General features: G+C 47.5%; 1 long non-coding RNA gene across 1 annotated transcript in view; it reads left to right on the forward strand.

Moving 5' to 3' along the window:
• The window catches only part of LOC142273423 (uncharacterized), a 50,255-nt gene that overhangs the window by 18,838 nt on the left and 7,678 nt on the right, over positions 1 to 23,739 (forward strand). Inside the window, exon 2 of the long non-coding RNA XR_012737938.1 lies at positions 9,877 to 10,154. This is a non-coding gene — a long non-coding RNA (uncharacterized LOC142273423). The remainder of the gene's footprint in view (positions 1 to 9,876; positions 10,155 to 23,739) is intronic.

A 23,739-nucleotide genomic window follows, 5' to 3' on the forward strand; every position in this document is an offset into this window, starting at 1 on the left:
ACCTGCGGATATATCCGCAGGTACGGCCGCAGGTTTCCCGCAGCTGATCCTCGGAATCCGCAGCTTTCCATTGCTGCGGGATTCTAGCGAAATAGCTGTGGTAAACCTGCGGACATTCATGCGACTTACCTGCGGAGGTCCCGTCCTGTATCTCCATAGCGGAGGGCCGGGATTTCCGCAGGTATTTCCGCAGGAATAATTGATATGCAGTTATGAGCGGCTGCGGGACATCCGCAGCATATTCCGCAGCCGCACACACCGCAGCATATGGACACAGCACTTCCCATGTCCCATAGGATAACATGGGGAGTGTCTGTACTTGCTAAAACCTGCGGATTTATCTAGAAAATCCAGATAAATCCGCAGGTTTTCCGCGGCAAAATCCGCGGGTACAGAGTCCCGTGGGCACATGCCCTAACTATACTTCTGTGGGATCATTGCCACCATTCGTACCTCCCGTGGAGATTATTATAATCGGAAGAGTCCAAATTCTAAGGCTACCAGCACTGTCAGATTCTCCTTCCCATGATGTAAATTACTTTCTTTTGAAAACTTTGATGTAATCCTTACTGTTCTCATCCTCTTCTAACCTGTTGTTGGCAAAGAGCTATATTGTTACAGATTTCTATTTGTTAAAGCGCACCAATCACCAGGATTTTCCTATATAAACTAGAGCCAGTGCTATACTGGCGCTATCATGCTGATTCTATACATACCTTTTAGTTGTGAGATCGGATGTATAGTTTCTGAAATACAGGCAAGTAAAGTTTGTGAAATGCACTGTTACTTGATTGATAGGTGCTGCAGAATATCTAATAGGTGGGTTGGGTTTTGCTGGTTATTTCCGCCCCTGTCTGCCTGCCTGTCCTTCCTCCCCTGTCCTTCCTCCCCTGTTCTTCCTCCCTCCTTCCTTTCCAAGTATTAACAGAGACAGAGGAGGAAGGACAGACAGGGGCGGGAATAACTCGCAAAACCCGACCCACTTATTTAATATTCTGCAGCACCTATCAATCAACTTTACTTGCCTATATTTCAGACCGTATACATCCGATCTCATAACTAAAGGTATGTATAGAATCAGCATGATAGCGCCAGTATAACACTGGCTTGATTTTATATATGAAAATCCTGCTGGTTGGTCCTCTTTTTAAAGCATATATGCATGCTTTGTGCAGAGCGTCTTGTTCTGCCTGCTTGTGGAGCTGCAACTTCAGTGCTCAGTGGGTTTTCCCAATCACATTCTCAGTGCTTCAGTCTGTGTGGATGTGTAAGCTGTCATGTAAAGACCCCCAACTAATTGAGTGCCACATTCTTCTCTGAGCCAATAATGGCCTAAGCTTCCCTATGGCTAGTTCAGAGAGACCTTGGCCTCCTCCATTATAGTCAGTATATTACATTCCTGCATCCAGGGGATCTTACTTTGCCCTATTTGTCATTCTTACATCCAGCCTATACTCGTAGAATCAGCATCATCATCCCATCTCCAGTACATATGTGTGTGTGTATGTATGAAAATATAAATATATAAAAAAAATATGCATATACACACTGAGTCCCAGCAATGTTGATCTGCTACTGCGGAGGAGCTGGGGAATGGCTGCTCCTGTTGGGTAAGATCCCCCACATGGTTAAGCCATTTGACTGCCTGTCCTGTAATTTTTCTGATAAATGAATACTTCGTTGTCAAGAGCTGGCATCATATGATCTTTCAAAAAGTAAAAAATAATAAGCTGGAATCAGATTGATATATATAATGGCTCCTTTTTTATGTTTTGTTTAACATTGGGTTATGTGGGCTGGATGCTCTGATCGGTCATATGCCTCGATTATTCTGATTTCCAGGCGAATTACTTTTTGTATAACTTGTTTGTCTACCGCTGAAAGTGTCCTGATTCCTTTATCTCATATTTTAGCCTGAGAAAGCCATGAGTACATTTTACGAGAGACTTGGAGACTGTTGTCTCGACTAAATTGTATGCAACTTGTGCAGCTCAATCCAGAATACATACGTATGGTAATAATAGTTTGATACATTCATGACCAGTCTCCTGTATTCTACATGTGTTACCTGTGGATTAGGGTGGCAAGATGGAAGCCTGTGGTTACAAAGAAAAACATCCAAGCCCAGCTAAGTTTTTACCAAAAACCTACATAGTCTTCCAAATGCATGTGGAAATGTGTTCTGGTTGCACTTTGCAGCCATAATGCCAAATTATATGTTAGACGCAAAGACAACTAATGCATCGCTAAAAGCACCATTCCCACAGTGAAGCATGGTGGAGGCACCATTCTCCTTTCAGGCATTTTTTGTTACCTGAAACTGGGGCTTTAGTCAAGGTCGAAAGAATTTTGAATAGTTCCAAATATCAAACAATTTTGCGTTAAAACCTTTCACTACGAAAACAACCGTAAGCATACATCCAAAACAACAAAAGCAGGACTCCACCAGAAGATCAAAGCTTTGGAATGGCCCAGCCAGAACCCACACCTAAATCGAATTGAAAATCTGTGGGTGACATTAAAGGGAATCTGTCGGCAGGTTTTTGTTACCTCATCTGAGAGCATCATGATATAGGCAAAGGGGCCCTGAGTTCAACGCTGTATCACTTAGATTAGTGACTGCAGATTTTGCATACAGCCGTGCTGGGAGAGCTGCCCCCGCCCACACCAGGTTTTCGGTGTACATTTCCATAGACAGGGGTCTCAAACTCGTCAGAGTAAGTGGGCCGCACATAAAAAAAATTTAGGGCAGAGGGCCGCATTCCTTTCAAATTTAATACAATATAATTGTTAATCAAATTTTTTTTATATTATTTATTTGTCAAAGAGAGTGGGCATCGGTGACTGGCATCAGCATCAAAATGTATAAGCAGATTCCAGGTTATTCCAACAGCCAAGCACAGACACTCATTCTCTGTCACAGCATCCGTGAGTGGCTGTTGGGTCTGTCACACATAGTAGTGTAAAAAGAAATACATACAAAAAAATGACATAGCGCTCCGCAGTATTTTTGATTCTCAGCGCAGATAAAGCGGACAGCTACGGGCTGCCACCCCCAGCTGCCTGGCTTTACCCTAGCTGGCAATCAAAATACAGGGAAGCCCAATTGTTTTTTAATTAAATAATGAAAAAAAAATGTGTGGGCTTCCGACATATTTTGATCACCAGCCAGGTAAAACCGGACAGCTGAGGGCTGGGATTCTCAGCGTGGTAAGGCCCAAACATTTTGGGCCCCCCACGCTGAAAATCGCAGCCCACAACCGCCCCTGGAAATTGCGCATTCATCACAACGCCATTTCCAGGTGCTTTACCTGGCTCTTCCAGCGTCCCTGTTAGCAGTGGCACGCTGGGTAATAATGGGGTTAATACCAGCTTTGTATTCTCAGCTGGTAGTAAACCCGAAATTCATGGCGTCATGTCAAATTAGATGTGACCACCATGAATTTCTAGTAAACAGTAAAAAAACACAACACAGAGAAAAATATTTTTATTAGAAATTAAACAAAAAACACATTTAGGGACGCCATCTTTTTTAGAAAAAAAAAAAGCTTCCCTCTGACGTTGTCCAAAGTCAATGTCAGCTCAGCTTCATCGCTCTGAACAGATGAGCGTCTGTCCAGATCAACAAGAAGGCTGAGACCGAAAGTAACATTTTCCGGTCTTCCAATCACCATCATCAAAATCATTTTCATCATCATCATACACACACAGCCACCATCATCATCATACAAACACACACGTCAATCATCATTATACACACACACAGCCAACATCATCATCATACACAGCCATCGTCATCATCATCATCGTCACTCACAAACAGCCAACACCACGATCATCATCAGTCGCACACAGTCACCACCACCATCATCATCAGTCACACACAGCCACTACCACCATCATCATCAGTCACACACAGACACCACCACCAGTCACACACAGCCACCACCGACATCATCATGATCAGTCGCACACAGCCACCATCACCATCATCAGTCACACACAGCCACCACCGCTATCATCATCATCATCAAGACACAGCCATCATCATCCACACATTCATACAGCCATCATCATCACCATCAACACACACAGCCATCATCATCCACACACACACATACAGCCATCATCATCACAATCAACACACACAGCCATCATAATCAACACACACATACACCCATCATCATCACCATCAACACACACAGCCATCATCATCCACACACACACACAGCCATCATCACCATCAACACACACAGCCATCATCATCATCCACACACACACAGCCATCATCATCCACACACACAGCCATCATCCACACACACATACACAATTATCATCCACGCACACATACAGCCATCATCATCACAATCAACACACACAGCCATCATCATCATCAACACACAGCCATCATTATCATCCACACACACATACAGCCATCATCATCACCATCAACACACACAGCCATCATCATCCACACACATACAGCCATCATCATCATCATCCACACACACACAGCCATCATCCACACACACACAGCCATCATCATCATCCACACACACACAGCCATCATCCACACACACACAGCCATCATCCACACACAGCCATCATCCACACACACATACACAATTATCATCATCCACACACACATACAGCCATCATCATCCACACACATACAGCCATCATCATCACCATCAACAAACACAGCCATCATCATCCACACACATACAGCCATCATCACCATCAACACACAGAGCCATCATCATCATCAACACACAGCCATCATCATCATCCACACACACAGCCATCATCCACACACACAGCCATCATCCACACACACAGCCATCATCCACACACACATACACAATTATCATCATCCACACACACATACAGCCATCATCACCATCCACACACACAGACATCATCATCATCCACACACACAGACATCATCATCATCCACACACACAGACATCATCATCATCCACACACACAGCCATCATCCACACACACACACAGTCATCATCATCAACACACACACTCATCATCATCAACACACACACACACACACACACACACACACACAGCCATCATCATCCACACACACGCAGCCATCATACACACACACACACACACACACACACACACACACACACACACACACACTCTCATAATCATCAGACACACGCACACACACAGCCATCATCATCCACACACACCACACAAGCACAGACACCACAAACGTTCTAACGTGCCCTATGCTCTTGTTCCTTCTGCTGCACCCGCCGGCAAAGCAGCTGACGTCAGCGCTGCTCGGGTCGCGCTGCTGAGCTCGAGTTGAACGCCGCCATCGATTGGTTCTCCCTGGCGGCGTCTCCAATGCGGAAGTGCGGCCGGCCGCGGCTGCAATGTGAAAGTGCCGCTGGCGACCGCTAAATGACTGGAGGCAGTGGAGGGCAAATATCAAGTGTTCGGCACTGTGTGTCTGCAGGCCGCATAAATCAGACTGGCGGGCCGCATGCGGCCCGGGGGCCGCGTGTTTGAGACCCCTGCCATAGACAGAAGCTGCTAATCACAGAAGGGATGAAGTCTAACTACAACTTACCACTGCTGAGAGCCACTAATGATAAAGATAAGAGGTGTAAGCTAACATTGTAATCAAAAATAATAGTAGTAGTAATATATATTAATATTTATTCATTTATTTAGCGCTATTAATTCCACAGTGCTTTACATACAATGGCAACACTGTCCCCATTGGGGCTCACAATCTACGTTTCCATATTAGTATGTTTTTGGGGTGTGGAAGGATATTTGAGTACTTGGAGAAAACACACACAAACATGGGGATAAAATACAAACTCCTTGGTGGGATTTGAACCCAGCAAGACTGAAGTGCTAACCACTGAGGCACCATGCTGCCTACAAAAAAGACAGATAAGAGAGGCAAGGCTGAATTATCTTTTTTAACCCTTGCAGCATATGGTCTTCAGATTACATTGCAGAAACCTGCTGACAGAGTCCCTTTTAAAGAGGGTGCTGTACACAGGATATGCCCTAACAATCTGGCAGATGTGGATCTACTGCAAGAAAGAGTGGGCAAAGATTGCCAATACTAGATGTGCCAGTCAGGTAGGTCACAACTACCTTGCCTGTTAGTACTTAAACAAAAATGTGTCTAAGTCCCAGATATACCATTTAACTTGTTTTCATGAGACAACCCCTTTATCCCCTATACGCAGAATCCATCGATCCATCGGTGAGGCTTGGACTCGCACCAATCTGAAGAATGGGGAGGTTTTGTCCCCCTTAGAATAGTGTCAGTCAATTGTGAACCGCTGCTCCATTCATTCCTTACGGGGATGACAAGCACTGTGATCAACTTTTATCGGCAGCCCCATTAGGGAGTGAACAGGGCGGCGATCAGGCATCTGACCTTTTTGTAACGGGGGTAAATGTTCCCCATTCTGCCGATCGGTGTTGGGTCCCAGTGGTCGGACCACCAGCAATCGGTAACGTCACTTATCCAGTCGACGGGCGAGAACTGTTTTCACCGGACAACCCGTTCAGCTGTATCGATCGGACCTACATCTTTGCTTCCACCTACTTTAGTGAAGGGTCTGTTGGCTTTGGCTTAGCAGCGTACTGCCGTTGGGTTGCCAACCCTGAATACATCAGCCTAAGCTTATCTCCAGACTTGTTCGTGAAGGATCTTGGCTGTGTAACCCGTTCCTTAAAGTCCAGGTAACCCCATCCAGTTCCACCATAATTCCTGAAGGCCTTTTTCTGTGGTTACAGGGTTAATAAGTGGAATCTTCAAGCAATTAGCATATGAGGATCACAATGAAGCCTCATACTTGGCTGATCCACAACATGTATGAACACTGGCGTTCTTACGTGGGAATAAAGTGGGATTAATGTCGTCTTTTGTGTGATTAGGTGGAGGTTTGAGGTTCAGGTAACACCCTGCGTCTCGTACCCCCACCCCCTCACTTTATAGGAGCTCCTGCCTCCTTCGTGTCTCTCGTTACTCGTCCCGATGAATGAGACGTATTTATAAGGGAGATTTTTCTGCGTTCCCTGGAGACGGCGTGACTGTAATCTATAATGTATTATGTAGTAATGATGCAATGATTGCAGGAGCAGTGAATCATTCCTGAGCAATCGCTAACAAATCAATATCCTGCTACTTCAGTAGGTAAAGTAACCTCTGCAGGGGTTAATACATTACCAGTGCACATCATTTAGGGTGAGGCCGGTTATAACCATATTAATTACTTATGACATTACGGCGGAGCCCATGTTTCAGAGAATTAATTTGTTAGCGTTTAAAACCAGAATAACAGCCTTTAGGGTATGTCCACACACAGAGGAAACTGCAGAGTCTCCGTCTGGATTTAATGGAGAAAAATCCACAGTGGAATCCAGTTTGGAGGAAATTTTTGAAAGCCTCATGACCTCGGACTTTCGGTCAAGTGCATTACTTCAGTTTGAAGCCAGGACGCGTACACCCGGCTTCATAGTGCGCATGACCAAAACGCCGGGGTCATTTGTACTGAGCCGAAAATTCAGCGTCTGGTGGAGATAGCAGCGGAGAGGTGAGTGAGATCATACTCTGACCCTGCGCATTCATTAGCATGATGGCACACCCACAGGGGCATAGCAATATGCTTAGGCCTACGCCACACGGCATGAAAATCGGACCGAGTTGAGTACAGTAAAACATCGCATTCCACTCGGACCAATATTAGCGTATGTGTCAGCACCCATGAGCGATTATTTTCTCGGCCCCAATCGGACCGAGAAAACGATCACAGCATGCTGCGACTGTAACGCGAGACTCTTTCTCTCGCACCCATTCATGTCTATGGGGCGAGAGAAAGATCGCACTGCACTCGCGGTACAACGGTGTACCATGAGTGCAGGGCGAGAATGGCAATAGTCGGCTACAGAGCAGAGAGAGAAATAAATCCCTCCTGCCCCTCCTCAGCATCGGCCCACAGCCGAGGTCCGATCTCATGATCGGACCTCAGTCGCAGTGACACTCACATGACACTCTGCTCCCGCTGTGCTGCCAGCTAGACCCGAGTGTCATGCGAGGATCGCATTAGTCCCCGTGTAGCCCCGGCCTAATGGGGCCGACTACCAAGGGAAGCAATGCCCTTGGGACTAGTATCCGCGCTCATTAGCATACGATAAAAGGTCTTTAGAAATAAGTTTTCTAAAGATCTCTTTATCTATGCTAGTGTATACAGGGACGGTTAGGCAGAGATTAGCAACATGCATCCAGAACTGCTCATGGCTCTGGGTGCATATTGGACCTGACAGGTTCCCTTTAAAAACTGTTTTTACATTGACACAAGCAAGGAGTGAGGATCAGGACGTGAGGAAGGACCAGGAAGGGGCGAAACGTTGTCTGTGCCAGTGTCTCCCAATAAAAATATGTTCTTGAATTGCAAATTGTGGTTTCCTGAAACATATTTTATATCACACGTGTATTCTTCCATGACCTTTCCAAAAGAGGGAAGAATCTGTGACAAAATCCACACTGAATGTATGCGGATCCTGCTGTACTCTCCTTGTTCTTTTTGGGAAACTGCAATAGATTTATTTTTATTTTTATTTTTTCTCTGTGGACATGTCCTAATAATAGGTAGGCCCCATTTCCTAGAACTTTAGGACATACTTAAATATGAAGTACCTGTGTTTCTCCAAAAATAAGACACTTTCTTATATTATTTCTTGACCCGAAATATGCGCTAGGGCTTATTTTTGGTTAGGGCGTATTTTCATGGAAACACAGTTGGGGTAAGTGTATCCCTCCAAAAAAGCAGACCTCCCTTCCCAGGAGAATCATACTTACCAGACCCCGGACGTGTGCGTAGCTCACAGAGGTCCTCCTGGAATCTTCGGCAGGCGCTAACAGCAAGTATGCTCCATGTGGTCCTTCCCTGCTTTTGGCTGACACACTCGCATACATCAGATCGCAAACCCACACTCATACACACACCCAAAAACATCAGGTCTCACTCACGACATCCGGCAATACCGATTTGCTTCTGGCCGGCAGGGGAATATGGGACGCAGTGCAGTGAAGTGCGATGACCTGCGGTGGAATGCATGGACGATCCGGTGGTGGGACACAAAAATTTGTTCCACAGCAGGTCCTCGCGCTTCACTGCACTGCGTCCCAGATTCCCCGTCCGGCTGGATGTGGTGAGTGCATGTGTGCGATCTAATGTGTGTGAGTGTGCATTCCACTGCAGGTCCTCCCATTCGGCGTCTGGTGATTATGATTGCAGGGTCTTCACTCTGCTTTCTTCTCTGTTTTGAGGAGGTCTTCTTTCTATAATGAAGTGTCCTGCGGTATTCTTTAACTTTTTTAGCTGCATGGACACTTCATTATTGAACCGTGACTAGGGCTTATTTTCGGGGTAGGGCTTATTTTTGGGAAAACAGAGTAACTATTGCTTCCTTTCATCAGTTGTTCTCTGCGGGGACTGGTGGCCACGTTCCCAAGAGACTTTTCCAGACAGATTGGCAGATGGCGATGTAGACACTCGGTAGTAGAGTTTCTGTAGAATGAAGACTGACAACCTGGTCTACATGAAGAATATGTAGCTGGAGAGGAGCGGACTGCTGGTCATTCACATGGACTCTTCTAGAAAGTCACCAGGGAACTAATTTCCGAATTGTCTTTTGGGTATCTAGGACATGGCTTGTATGTATGGTGAAACTTCTTGTAAGCCATCATAGTCCTCTTGAGTCACATAACACATCCCCTGCAGTCCTAACTGTATGCTGCCTTATTCACCTTTATCATCAAAGCTGGTTTAAAACTACTAAAGTAACTCAAATTTATTTATTTTCTCGCACTTCCAGGTATCGGTGAAGATCGTCCATTCAGTTCTCGTCAGTCCGGACGCTCAGGGTGGCAGACCCATATCTCTGATCCCTGAGGTCACATTCCCTTAGCGTAAGAAGACTGTATTGTTGGAGACTTCCCTTGAGCCAGGCGTAGCCGAGGCGAGACAGAAGTGGGCACTGCTCCAGCGATGGGCATTGGTCGGAATCCCTCATCTAAGGCAATGGAATCCACAAACTCAACCGATGGGAAGTATGAGGAGGAACCAAAACACACAACCTTCTTCACTCTACCGGTAAGAACCATAGATAGAAATTACCTGTCCTGCTTAATAGGTTTATGGACTGGTTTGCAACTATTGGCCAACCTAGGAATGACACAGGTGTTCTCAAACTGGAAGTTAACCTCATATTCAAAGGATAGGGGATACTGTTCTGACCATCGGGGGGCTGACCAATCCTCAGAAAGTGGGCTCTAAAGAGCCCTGGCTGAATGGAGCAGAGGTCGATGATGTGCACTGCCTCTCCATTTATTCTAATAGTAGCGCAGAACATCAGTATAGTTCTGTGCTCAGCAATCTCCGGCTCTCCCATTAAGAAAGAATGGAGCGGTAGTGCGTGTGGTTGACCTTAGCTAAATTCAGCCGGGGCTCTTAAGACCCCAGTCCTGAGGATCAGTGAGGGCCAAAGTGTTTGGACCCCAGCGATCACAAAGTTATCCTCCTATATCCTGTGGATTCGAGATGACCTTTAAATTGGGAACGCCCCTTTAAGTTAGTAATAATAATTCCTATAATGCCGGCCATATGATGGGGAATGTTTCCCTCTGCCCAAACCTCGAGGGTCACAAGTCGCTGTAATTTTCCATTTGTCGTTTTACAGAAAATCAGTTTCGCTGTAGCCAATATACAGCTGGGTTTTTTCAGATTTATTTGTTTAGTGCGCACCCAGTCTGCAATTTCTAGCTATAAACGGGCTGTAATTTTACCGAGCCTCTTGTAAAGGAGTAAAAATTCCTCTTCATCCTAAAATACAACTGCATTTAATTGTTTAAAGATTTATGGCGATGACTTTCCCCCTAGTAAAGTTACAACAGAGGAGGATCGTGTAGGATTACCATTCTTCAGTTATAGATTGGCCAAATGTGACCGTGTCCCTATATTGTAAGAGGCCAGGGCTTGGCCATAATATAGGACCCTTCTCTATGAATGTATAATATGGCCTCCTTAGCTCAGTCGCACTCAGGTTTCTTCCTAAATCCGTAAGCTTATGTGAGGAATGACATTTTGGTGGGGATCATTATATGGAGTATGACAAGTGCCCACAGGTGTGTTATACTGACCTATAAATGTTAATGTACAAGGTGTGTGCACTCGGCATTATCCACGTCTCTACATTATTAACATCTAAGATGCGGTTATATTGTCCTTTTAAAAGGAATCTGTCAGCAGGTTTTTTGCTTCCTCATTTGAAAGCAGCATGATGTACGCAAATAGACCCGGAATCCAACAATGTGTCACCTAGATTACTGGGTGCGGCCGTTACGACACAGTCCGTTTTTAGATTTTGCACTGCAGCAGAGCTGAGAAAGCTTCCCCCTCCCACAGGCTCTGTATGTACATTTCTATAAACAGTGAGCTGCTAATCACAGCGGGGGGGGGGCATACCCAACTAGCTGACCTCTGGCAATTATGTTCTAAATCTAAAACAAACATTGCAGGTAAACCGCACACAGTGTAAGAGACGCACTGCTGAAATCTGTGTGTTAACTCCTACAGCGTGCGGTCTTCAGATTACATAGCAAAAACCTGCTGACAGATCCCTTTAAGACATGGGCCAGGCAGATTATTACAGTTGTCCCTTCATCTATATCCCAGCAGGAGGATTACATGGGAACCTGATTTGCTCTCTTGCCTTGTCCGTGTATTGCAGGTGGCAACCTAATGATGCCCGCGCTTTTGAGATGATTATAGTCTTACCGGAAATGGTTCTTAATCTTCTGTTTCTCAATGATCGTGACCTCAATCACCTGCCTTCACCTGGCGGCCAACAAAGGTTCGCTTTCTCTTCATCGCGGGGTTGATAATGCCTCGCATCTGATAAGGGGTAGTTTATTGCGCGGCTGTTTATGGTTTTTCTTTTGATGTTCAGAATGACTTATCGTAGAGGAGCTGTGAAGGTTTCTTTCCAGGAAGGGGAATCGTGTCCATTAAGAGTAAAGCAAATACTATGTGTATGTGGGCGTCTTCTAGAAAGTGCCAACCGTTTCATCACTGCTTATGTGGAAGATGTAGGCACCCAGAGTCTTTAACTAGTTCTTTAGTCTTTCTGCGCACCCGCAAAAGGAACTTAAAACACTTTAAAGGGAATCTGTCAACAGGTTTTTGCCACCTAATCTGAGAGCAGCATAACATAGGGGCAGAGACGCTGATTCCAGCAATGGGTCACTTACTGGGCTGTGTATTATAGCTTGTATAAAATCATTGTTTAATTAGCAGTAGATTATCATTAGAGGGCTACTTGACGTGCCAGTGTATTCATGAGCTCTGTATAACTGCTAGATCTGCAGCAGAGAAAACATTGACTTTATCAAAATGACAGCAAACAGCTCAGTAAGTGACACATCGCTGGAATCAGGGTCTCTGTCTCTACATTATGCTGCTCTCAGATGGGGGAGCAACAACCTGGTGACAAAGTTTCTTTTAAGGGGGAGTCTAAAGTTTTGAAGTGGGCAGCACAGTGGCTCAGTGGTTAGCACACTCCAAAGACATACTTTTTAAATTGTAAGGCTATGTGCCCACGTTGCGTTCTGTCCCTGCGTACATTTCTGCAGCGATTTGAACAGCACACGTGCGCTTCAAATTGCTGCAGAAACAATCCATAATGAAAAGCCGATTTCATGCTCTCTGGATGCAGCCTCTCCCATACACAGAGCGGGGGCTGCATGCAAAGCGCACGAAAAAAAGAAAAAAGTGACATGTCACTTCTTAGAATGCAGCGCTTCGGCAGTAGCCAAAGCGCTGCGCTCTAATACGCCACGTGGCCATGGATTAGGCACAATCTCCATAGATTGTTCTGGGGACGCAGGACGCATGCAGTTACGCTGCGGTGCAGAGCGCAGCGTAACTGCATGAAAATGCGCTACGTGGGTACATAGCCTGAGACCCAATGGGGACGGTGATGATCATGTCTGTGACGTGCTGTGGAATTAATAATAGCGCTATATATGTGAAAAAAAGAAATACTCTATAGCTTCCCGATCGCTGGGGGCCTGACCTTTAGCACCCCTACTGAACCCAAGAGTCAGGGCCCTTTGTGAATGGAGCGATAGCTGATCATGGGCACATCTGCTTCATTCATTCCTATCGGGAGGACTAAAGACAAGCCGAGAGCAGCTAGCGGAGGATCTGAGAGAGCGCGGCTTTCTCCAGCGGTGGTCGATCCAGCGGATGTGTGCTGGATCGACCACTGCTCCATTCACACAGGCCTCTCCTGAGGCCCGGTTCTTGGGTGCGGTAGGTGTCCCACAGGTCGGATCCCCAATGATCAGGCCGTTATCCCCTATTCTTGGGGTAGGAAATAACTTCCAAACTTTAGACAAGCCCTTTTAAATCAACCTATTTAATCATATAAAATAACAAAATGAATATTTCCTAGCCAATTCTCTGCTACCCCATGCCAGCGCTTTCCTTGTCCCCGGCCAGTCTGTTCACCAGCTCTAGGGATGTCCTACCAGCAAGGCGTGTGACCTTGTCAACCAATCACTGCCCGCTGCAGTCACCTCAGGGGTGTCAACACTTCACCGCTACAGCCAGTGATTGGCTGCAGCAGTCATGTGTTCCCATGCCAACACTAAAGGCAAATAAAGACCGGCGTGGGACCAAAGCCGCTTCGGCACAGGATTCAAGGTGGATTGGTAAAGCAAGAACAAACTCCTTTTTTTTTTAAACTTTTTTTTTTTCCAGGCTTGGATAATGCTTTTTAGAGAAAATCCTCATTATCGCTGATACACTGGTGATTTCTTAAAAAGTATAGCAATCATTACTACGATACAGGCCGTATTCACACCCTCACATGACTACGTGTGACTAGTCAGGCAATATGGTGGGTGGGTCGAGACCAATGTGCTGACATGGTGACGTCTTTCTTCCACAATGTGGTCACCATACTCTTACACCAGATATAGGAACAAGGAGGCTTTTTTTGTGTAATACAGACATGTACAATATATAGTGAAAAGCAATAGAAAGGAGAGAATGTACTGTCCCTGTGGAGGATGCCGGTGATAGCCGTGCACCGTTGTTGCCGGTTGTAATTGGGACCGCTCTTATTTTCTCCCCTGTCTGTGGAGCCGGATTCTCTGAACGATGCACGAGCTCACAGTATATGGAGGCAATGTTTTCTTCATTAATTTGTTTTGTTGGTTGCTGCTGATTAAAAGGTGATCTGCGTCTGCACGCAACATGGAGCCCCGATATGTAAAATCTTTTATTTATTTTTCTTTTCACCTTTTTTAATAGAAGTCTTTAATTATCTGCAGCATGGCCTAGATCTGCCGCTTTTATCCAACTGTCTGGTTACCATGGAAACCTGCTCCTTGCCGCTCATTAACGTAGCAGTCTTTATAGTTTGGGGAGAATATCGCGCAATCCTCCTCCTCCTCCGCCCTCGTCTCATCCCGTATTCTTATATCCTAAAGTGTGACGACAAACCAAGCCTCGGTGAGGGCGGCATTATTATTATTAATGTGCGGCGTCTCTTCGCCTACATTCTGTATACACTGTGCATTACTGTATATAGTCACGTGTATCCCAGAAAGGGAAGACCACCATGGGGAGGGGGGCGTCTCTCTGGAAAGATTCTGACTGCTATGAGGAGCAAAGCAAAAATGAATGTGTCCATCAACTGAATGTGTGCGCAGTTTTGTTTTTGTTCATTAGTGATGACTGGGCACTACCATGCTCTGTACTCGTAACTACTGATGAGCGGGCACTACCATGCTCAGTACTCATAACTAGTGATGAGCGGGCACTACCATGCTCGGGTGCTCGGTATTCATAACTTCTGATGAGCGGGCACTACCATGCTCTGTACTGGTAACTTCTGATGAGCGGGCACTACCATGCTCTGTACTGGTAACTACTGATGAGCGGGCACTACCATGCTCTGTACTCGTAACTACTGATGAGCGGGCACTACCATGCTCAGGTGCTCTGTACTAGTGATGAGCGGGCACTACCACGCTCAGGTCCTCGGTACTGGTAACTAGTGATGAGCGGGCACTACCATGCTCGGTACTGGTAACTAGTGATGAGCGGGCACTACCATGCTCGGTACTCGTAACTAGTGATGAGCGGGCACTACCATGCTCGGGTGCTCGGTATTCATAACTACCGATGAGCGGGCACTACCATGCTCAGGTGCTCAGTACTCGTAACTAGTGATGAGTGGGCACTACCATGCTCTGGTGCTCAGTACTGGTAATTAGTGATGAGTGGGCACTACCATGCTCTGGTGCTCTGTACTCGTAACTAGTGATGAGTGGGCACTACCATGCTCTGGTGCTCTGTACTCGTAACTAGGGATATGTGGGCACTACCATTCTTGGGTTCTCGGTGCTCGTAACGAGCAGTTGGACACTAAGATGGGCGTTTGTGTACTGACCATAATGCAAGTCAATGGAGAACTCAAGCATTTGTTTGGGAAATCTTCTTGAGTACTCAAGTCGCTCCCATCTGAGCGTACAACGAGCCCCCGAGCATGGTAGTGCCCGCTCATCACTGTTCATATGTTCTGGCTTTTGCACATTTTATTTTTTCCCACCTTTTTGGTGTATTGTGTGTGGGGGGGGTGGAAGTAAATTTCCCTTTCCTAAAAGAGCATGCCGATGGAATCCGCTCCGAACTAGACACTACCCAACAGATCTATTAGACGACTGCACAGACACCAGAGGTTTTGCTCACGAAGACACTTCAGGAAAAAGCCGGCGGTATTGTACAGTATGAGATCGGGCGGTTTCAGTGCACAGGTCACCTGAAGAATGCACGTGTTACTTTTTTTTTTTTTTAATTGCTCCAGGGTTTCCGAATTCTGAAGCATTTAAGATTTAAAGGAAGGCTGCAAGCAAGGTGTTTCATAGAAATACATGTTGATTCTTTCTAACAATTCTTTTTGAGAGGGTTTCAGGGGAATTCTGCTGCGTGGAATAAAAGATGCCGTGTGCACATTCCCACCAGTGTCTTCATAACTACCAGGGCTATATGCACGCAAAGTCTTTTACACTTAGGCAGGACCACCAAGCTTTCCAGGCAAAGCATGTAGAATTTTTCATCCGTGTGTTTCATTGAAATAAAAGGGGGGGGGCGGTGTTTCCTTGTTGCAAAGATGCCCCAAGTTCAATGTTGTATCACTTAGATGGGGCAGCACGGTGGCTCAGTGGTTAGCACTGCAGTCTTGCAGCACTGGGATTCTGGGTTCAAATATCACCAAGGACAACATCTGCAAGGAGTTTGTATGCTCTCCCCGTGTTTGTGTGGGTTTCCTCCGGGTACTCCGGTTTCCTCCCACACTCCAAAGACAGACTGATAGAGACTCTAGATTGGCAACACTATGCCCATTGAGGCTCACAATGTATATAAATGTATGTAGAGCGCTGTGGAAGTAACACATACTATTATTATTATTATTATTATTATTATTATTATTATTATCTGTAGCCGTTCTGACACAGTGAAAGATTTTAGCTTTTGCATGTAGCAGTGCTGTAGGAGCATGTAGGAGAGCTGCCCCCCCTCCTTGCTTTGTGTACATTTCCATAGACAAAAGCTGCTAATCATTGAAGAGGGCAGCATTGGACAACAACTCATCTGCTGCTGAGACCCACTAATGATGAAGATAACAGGCTTAAGCTAACATTGCAGGTAAACAAAAAAAGACCTGGGAGATAAGGCGCAGGGCTGAATTCTCTGTTTTAACACTTGCAGTACTTACTGTCTTCAGATTACATTGCAGAAACCTTTTTAAATGGCCAAGTCGGAGCGCAAAACAAATAAGAATAGGACATGAGCCTGGTGGAGCAGAGACACTTGCCGATTTTTGTTTTTTAAACTGGTCTTTGTATGGATCAATGAAAGTCTATAGGTCCAAGTGCTGTCCAAGGAAAAACAGTCAGGTGTGTCAATGTAGCCTAAAGGCCCCTTTACACACTGAGACTTTCAACGATCCCACCAGCGATCCCAACCTGGCCGGGATCGCTACAAAGTCTCTGGTGAGTCTCTGGTGAGCTGTCAAACAGGCAAACCTGGCCAACGACGCAACAGCGATCCGGACCTGCAGAACGACCTAGCTAGTCACACTGGAAACGAGTGATGTGTCACAATATCTGTCAATCACAATTCTCTGTCAGTCGGTCTCTCCCTCTCGGTCTCTATTCTCTCTCTGTCGGTCCGTCACTATCTCTGTCCCTCTCTCACAGTCTGTCGGTCATTTTCCCCTCCTCTCTCATACTCACCGATCCCCGATCCCCGGCGCGGCGCGGCGCTGCACGGCATTCACACTGCTGCGGCGGCTTTTACGATTTTGAAAAAGCCGGCTGCTCATTAAACAATTTCGTATTCCCTACTTTCCCCGCCCACAGGCGCCTATGATTGGTTGCAGTGAGACACGCCCCCACGCTGAGTGACAGGTGTCTCACTGCACCCAATCACAGCAGCCGGTGGGCGTGTCTATACTGTGCAGTGAAATAAATAATTAAATAAAAAAAACGGCGTGCGGTCCCCCCAATTTTAATACCAGCCAGATAAAGCCATACGGCTGAAGGCTGGTATTCTCAGGATGGGGAGCTCCACGTTATGGGGAGCCCCCCAGCCTAACAATATCAGTCAGCAGCCGCCCAGAATTGCCACATACATTATATGCGACAGTTCTGGGACTGTACCCGGCTCTTCCCGATTTGCCCTGGTGTGTTGGCAAATTGGGGTAATAAGGAGTTAATGGCAGCCCATAGCTGCCACTAAATCCTAGATTAATCATGTCAGGCGTCTCCCCGAGATACCTTCCATGATTAATCTGTAAATTACAGTAAATAAACACACAACTGAAAAAATCATTTATTAGAAATAAAAAACACAAACACATTCCCTCATCACCAATTTAATCAGCCCCAAAAAGCCCTCCTTGTCCGGTGTAATCCACGGACATCCAGCGTCGCTTCCAGCTCAGCTGCATGGAGGTGACAGGAGCAGCAGAAGACACCGCCGCTCCTGTGAGCTCCACGCAGCAAATGAGGTGAGTAGCGCGATCAGCTGCTGTCACTGAGGTTACCCGCTGTCACTGGATCCAGCGGTAACCTCAGTGACAGCTCAGCTGATCGCGCTACTCACCTCAGTTGCTGCGTGGAGCTGACCGGAGCGGCGGTGAGTAGCGCGATCAGCTGAGCTGTCACTGAGGTTACCCGCGGCCACCGCTGCATCCACCGCTGGATCCACCGCTGGATCCAGTGACAGCGGGTAACCTCAGTGACAGCTCAGCCGATCGCGCGGCTGTCTTAGCTGCGTGGAGCTGCCCGGAGCGGCGGTGAGTAGCGCGATCAGCTGAGCTGTCACTGAGGTTACCCACGGCCACCGCTGCATCCGGTAACCTCAGTGACAGCTCAGCCGATCGCGCGGCTGTCTTCATTAGCTGCGTGGAGGTGACAGGAGCGGCGGTGTCTTCTGCAGCTCCGGTCACCTCCATGCAGCAGAGCTGGAAGCGACGCTGGAGGTCTGTGGATTACGCCGGACATGGAGGGCTTTTTGGGGCTGATTAAATTGGTGATGAGGGAATGTGTTTGTGTTTTTTATTTCTAATAAATGATTTTTTCGGGTGTGTGTGTTTACTGTAATATACAGATTAATCATGGAAGGTTTCTCGGGGAGACGCCTGACATGATTAATCTAGGACTTATTGTCAGCTATGGGCTGCCAATAACTCCTTATTACCCCGATTTGCCAACGCACCAGGGTAAATCGGGAAGAGCCGGGTACAGTCCCAGAACTGTCGCATATTATGTATGCGGCAATTCTGGGCGGCTGCTGACTGATATTGTTAGGCTGGGGGGCTCCCCATAACGTGGAGCTCCCCATCCTGAGAATACCAGCCTTCAGCCGTATGGCTTTATCTGGCTGGTATTAAAATTTGGGGGGACCGCACGCCGTTTTTTTAAATTATTTAATTATTTATTTCACTGCACAGTATAGACCTGCCCACCAGCTGCTGTGATTGGGTGCAGTGAGACACCTGTCACTCAGCGTGGGGGGCGTGTCTGACTGCAACCAATCATAGGCGCCGGTGGGCGGGGAAAGTAGGGAATACGAGATTGTTTAATGGGCGGCCGGCTTTTTCAAAATAGTATAAGCCGTCGCAGCAGTGTGAATGCCGTGCAGCGCCACGCCGGAGATCGGGGATCGGTGAGTATGAGAGAGGAGGGGAAAATGACCGACAGACTGTGAGAGAGGGACAGAGATAGTGACGGACCGACAGAGAGAGAATAGAGACCGAGAGGGAGAGACCGACTGACAGAGAATAGTGATTGACAGATATTGTGACACATCACTCGTTTCCAGTGTTTTAAGTCCCCTTTATTACACACTGAGACTTTGCTGCACAGCGGGAAACAAAGGACCAAAGAATGGTCCTGAACGATTTGTAGCGATCAGCAACTTCACAGCAGGGGCCAGGTCGCTGATGTGTTTCACACACTGCAATGTCGCTGGGGAGGTCGCTATAACGTCACAAAACCGGTGATGTTACAGCGATGTCGTTTGCGATGTTGCACTGTGTAAAGCCACCTTTAGGCCACACAAGTATTCAGTGAGGTTTTTTTTTACCACAGCATTTGTAAGCCAATACAGGAGTGGGTGAAAAATGCAGTAGTGGCGTCCGTGTTTCTATAAGGGCGCGTTCACATGATCAGTGTTGTGGACGCTCTATGTTTTCACGGAATCCAAAATGCTGCGATGCTGTAGAAGCAGACTGGATGGATTTCTAGAAATCCCATGCCCACTGTGCTTGTTTTCTCCACAGCGTAAACTGACCTGAGGCGCTGCTTTCCGAGCCACAGCATGTCAATTTATGCTTGAGCAGATGTGAGTTCTCCGCGGGGGAACACAGTGACAATCCGCTGTGCGCAGATCTCTGATCGTGAGCACGGACGCTGCATCTCCACAAGAGGCATGACACTGTCTAGTACGCAGTGTCTACTGATCGTGTGGATGTACCCTGATACTTTCACTTTTCCACTTCTGGTTTTGGCCAAAAATATTGAGGTAAAAAAACTCACCAAAAACTGAACGTGTGCACGTGGCCTAAGTCATTTTTCCTGCATCAAACACGTGAACCTCAAAGACTCCCTGATTACTTGAGGCTGATCCCCTTCATTGATGGCATTTTCACAAGGTAATTGAGGGATTTTACAGTGGAAGCAGGTTGTCACCCATGCAGATGATTGGTGATAACGTACTGCTCAGTGTGGGGCTGACTGCTGGGACTCCCCCCACCTATCGGCAGAATGGGGTATATTGACGGCAATGGAGCACTTTTATACCAATTACAAAAATGGAGTATCAGGTCAGTTGTCCAATCGACACTCTGTGCGTTCTCTGTGGGGCTGCTGGAAAAAGCCATGCGCAGCGCTCTGAAGTGGAGCGGTGGTGGCGCATGCACAGCGCTGTGAAGGGGAGCGGTGGTGGCGCATGCACAGCGCTGTGAAGTGGAGCGGTGGTGGCGCATGCACAGCGCTGTGAAGTGGAGCGGTGGTGGCGCATATGTCGCGGGCGGAGGAGGGGACGCCGCGCTCTCCCACTGCTCGGGTCCGGCTGCCGCGGCTGCTGCGGCCTGCCGCTGCTCGGTGGCTCGAGCGATGGGCCGGATCCCGGGGACTCGAGTGGCGCTCCTCGCCCGTGAGTGAAAGGGGATTGGGATTTGGGGATAGTTTATTGTCCGTGACGCCACCCACGGTTGTGGTGATTGAATGTACACCACCGCTGCTCTGGCTGGGGATCCCGGGAGTGATGGTGTGGAGCAGCCAGTTGTTGTGTTGCCCCTCCGTGGGTAGGGGTTGGTGATCCCGGGGCCCAGTGATGGGGTTGGGATGGTGGACAGGCGGGTATGGGGCCTGTGGAGGTGCAGGGGCACAGGGACAGCGCTGTGCCGCACGGCACGGAGGTACTCACTCAGCCAGTAAACACGACACAGTTCTCGGTAAACAAACGGCTGGTTGGACGGGTCCCTCGGACGGTTCACGGTGCTGATGTTCCCTGCAGTTAGCGGTGACTGTCTCTTCCCTGCACCTATGTGTTGTTGTTTGGTAGCGATGGGTTCCCACCGGTAACCCGCTCCCCAGCTTGGATATGAGCCAGAGGAGCTCCACTCTTGCCTGCAGGCGCTGGCCCTGGGAAACTGGTGTCTTGGCGGTGGCGGTGTCTCCCCTTAACGGTTGGACTGTTGCCTTCAACGGGACTTGGTTGTTGGGAGACAGTCGTCCCCTTCACTGACGGATTTGGCAAATTCGACGACTCCTAGCCTTGCCGGGATCCGAAAGGCCCCTGCCCTGGTGCTGACTAATCTTCGTATACCGCTCCGGTACCGCCGGGTCACCACCCGTCCACGGTCCTTTTGGCAACCTCCAATCAGTCTCGCCTGCAGACGGTCACCGCCGTCTGCCAACCTTGCTGTCTCAGTCCGGGGCACACACCCGGACCAACTTCAGGCTTCTTTCTGTCACTTTCTCTGTTGCTCTTACTTTAGCTCCTCTACCACTTCTAACTCTCCACTTCAACTCCTTCCACCTCCTCCTCAAAACTCTATCTTTACTCCATCACTTCCCTAGCTTAACTCCTCCTCAGACTCTAGTCTGGCTTCAACTGCCTGGTTCTCCCGCCTCCAGAGCTGTGAACTCCTTGGTGGGTGGAGCCAACCGCCTGGCCCACCCCCTGGTGTGGACACCAGCCCCTGGAGGAAGGCAACAAGGATTTTAGTTTTGACCTTGTGTGTACCTGCAGGGACTGTGGGGTGCATGTGGTGTTGTGACCTGTGACCCCTGGCTTGCCCAGGGCGTCACACATACACCGCGCTGTGAAGTGGAGCGGTGGTGGCGCATACACAGTGCTGTGAAGTGGAGCGGTGGTGGCGCATAAACAGCGCTGTGACGAGGAGCGGTGGTGGCGCATACACAGCGCTGTGAAGAGGAGCGGTGGTGGCGCATACACAGTGCTGTGAAGTGAAGCGGTGGTGGCGCATATAAAGCGCTGTGAAGTGGAGCGGTGGTGGCGCATACACAGTGCTGTGAAGTGGAGCGATGGTGGCGCATGGACAGCGCTGTAAAGTGGAGCGGTGGTGGCGCATGGACAGCGCTGTAAAGTGGAACGGCGGTGGCGCATGGACAGCGCTGTGAAGTGGCGCGTGTGCAGTCTCGTCATTCCAACACATATAAGTTCTCAGTTTTGCCGATTGGTGCGGTTCAGACCGCCACTGATCAACATGTTTTCACCTATCCAGAGGCTAATGATCAGTTGTTTTCACTGGACAAACCCTTTTTATGTCACTTTTTATGGCCGATTGGTGCATATTAATGTTAATTTTAACACCTGGTAATGAACTTCTGTGTTCTCCAGCCCTAGCTGTGTTCAGTCATGTTTTGGAGTTGGAATTCACCTTTTTTTTTTTCCTTGGAGTGATATTTGTTAAATGACTGTTGCCCATATCTTGCTAGGAGGAAAGTTCAGCTTTGGTTACGATCAGGGTCACTGATGTTTGCTGCAGTTTGTTGGGTAAGAGTTCAGAGATAAGGATAAAGTACCTTGGAATCGGAGGGATAGCGGGGTATACATCATTCTGCAGAACTGTACAATTGTTTCTGATATATACCATTAATGCGCCCTTGTTTGTTCCTACTTTGCTTTTGCTGCCTATGTTTCAGTGTACACCCTGGATGGACTACACACAAAGCAGTCAATATGACGGCGCTCTTCTGCATAATCTCTTGACTGCTTACCTAGTTCTTCATTTGGCAGGTGCAAGAGCTTCTGCTGCTTGCACATGTGCCTGCAATGACTGCTTTTAGCACCAGTGCAGAAGAGGACTAGCCGGAGCCTGGAGGCCATTATGTGATTATGGACCTGCTGTCCTCTCTATTACTATGGATGCGTCTACAGTTCTCCAGAGTTTACATCACTGATCCCTGGTGCCCTTAAAGGGAATCTGCCAGCAGGTTTTTGCTATGTAAGCTGAAGCCGGCATGCTGCAAGGGTTAACACAGAAAGTTCAGGCATGCCTGTTTTGTCACAGTCCAATCTTGTTTTTTTTTTGTTGCTTATTTAGCAGCAGGACTTATCAGTGCTCGGACACAATTACCCCGATATAGACTGGGAAACTGAAACCTGTGTATCTCAGAAAGGAAACCGGTTTCTGTCAGTAACTAAGGATAATTATCTGTCCCAACTTGTGCCGGGCCCAACTAGAGGGGCAGCCCTTCTGGACTTAATTTTAAGCAACAGGCCAGATAGAATAACAGACGTACGAGTGGATGGGCACCTAGGGAATAGTGACCACAATATAATACAATTCCACTTGTCCTTTAGTAAGGTGCCTTGGAGGGGGGTTACAAAAACGCTGAATTTCAGGAAAGCAAAGTTTGATCAACTTAGAGAAGACCTTCGCCAAATTGATTGGGACAATGTCCTCAAAAATGGGAGCACAGAAAATAAGTGGGAAATTTTTAAATCAGTATTAAACACCCACTGCGAGCTAGCCATACCATACAGAAATAAAAGGGCTAGGAACAGGAGAAAACCAATGTGGCTTAATAAGGATGTAAAAGGGGCAATGAATAATAAGAAAAAGGCA

Source organism: Anomaloglossus baeobatrachus, unplaced genomic scaffold (genome assembly GCF_048569485.1).
Source record: "Anomaloglossus baeobatrachus isolate aAnoBae1 unplaced genomic scaffold, aAnoBae1.hap1 Scaffold_3626, whole genome shotgun sequence".
NCBI lineage: Eukaryota > Metazoa > Chordata > Amphibia > Anura > Aromobatidae > Anomaloglossus > Anomaloglossus baeobatrachus.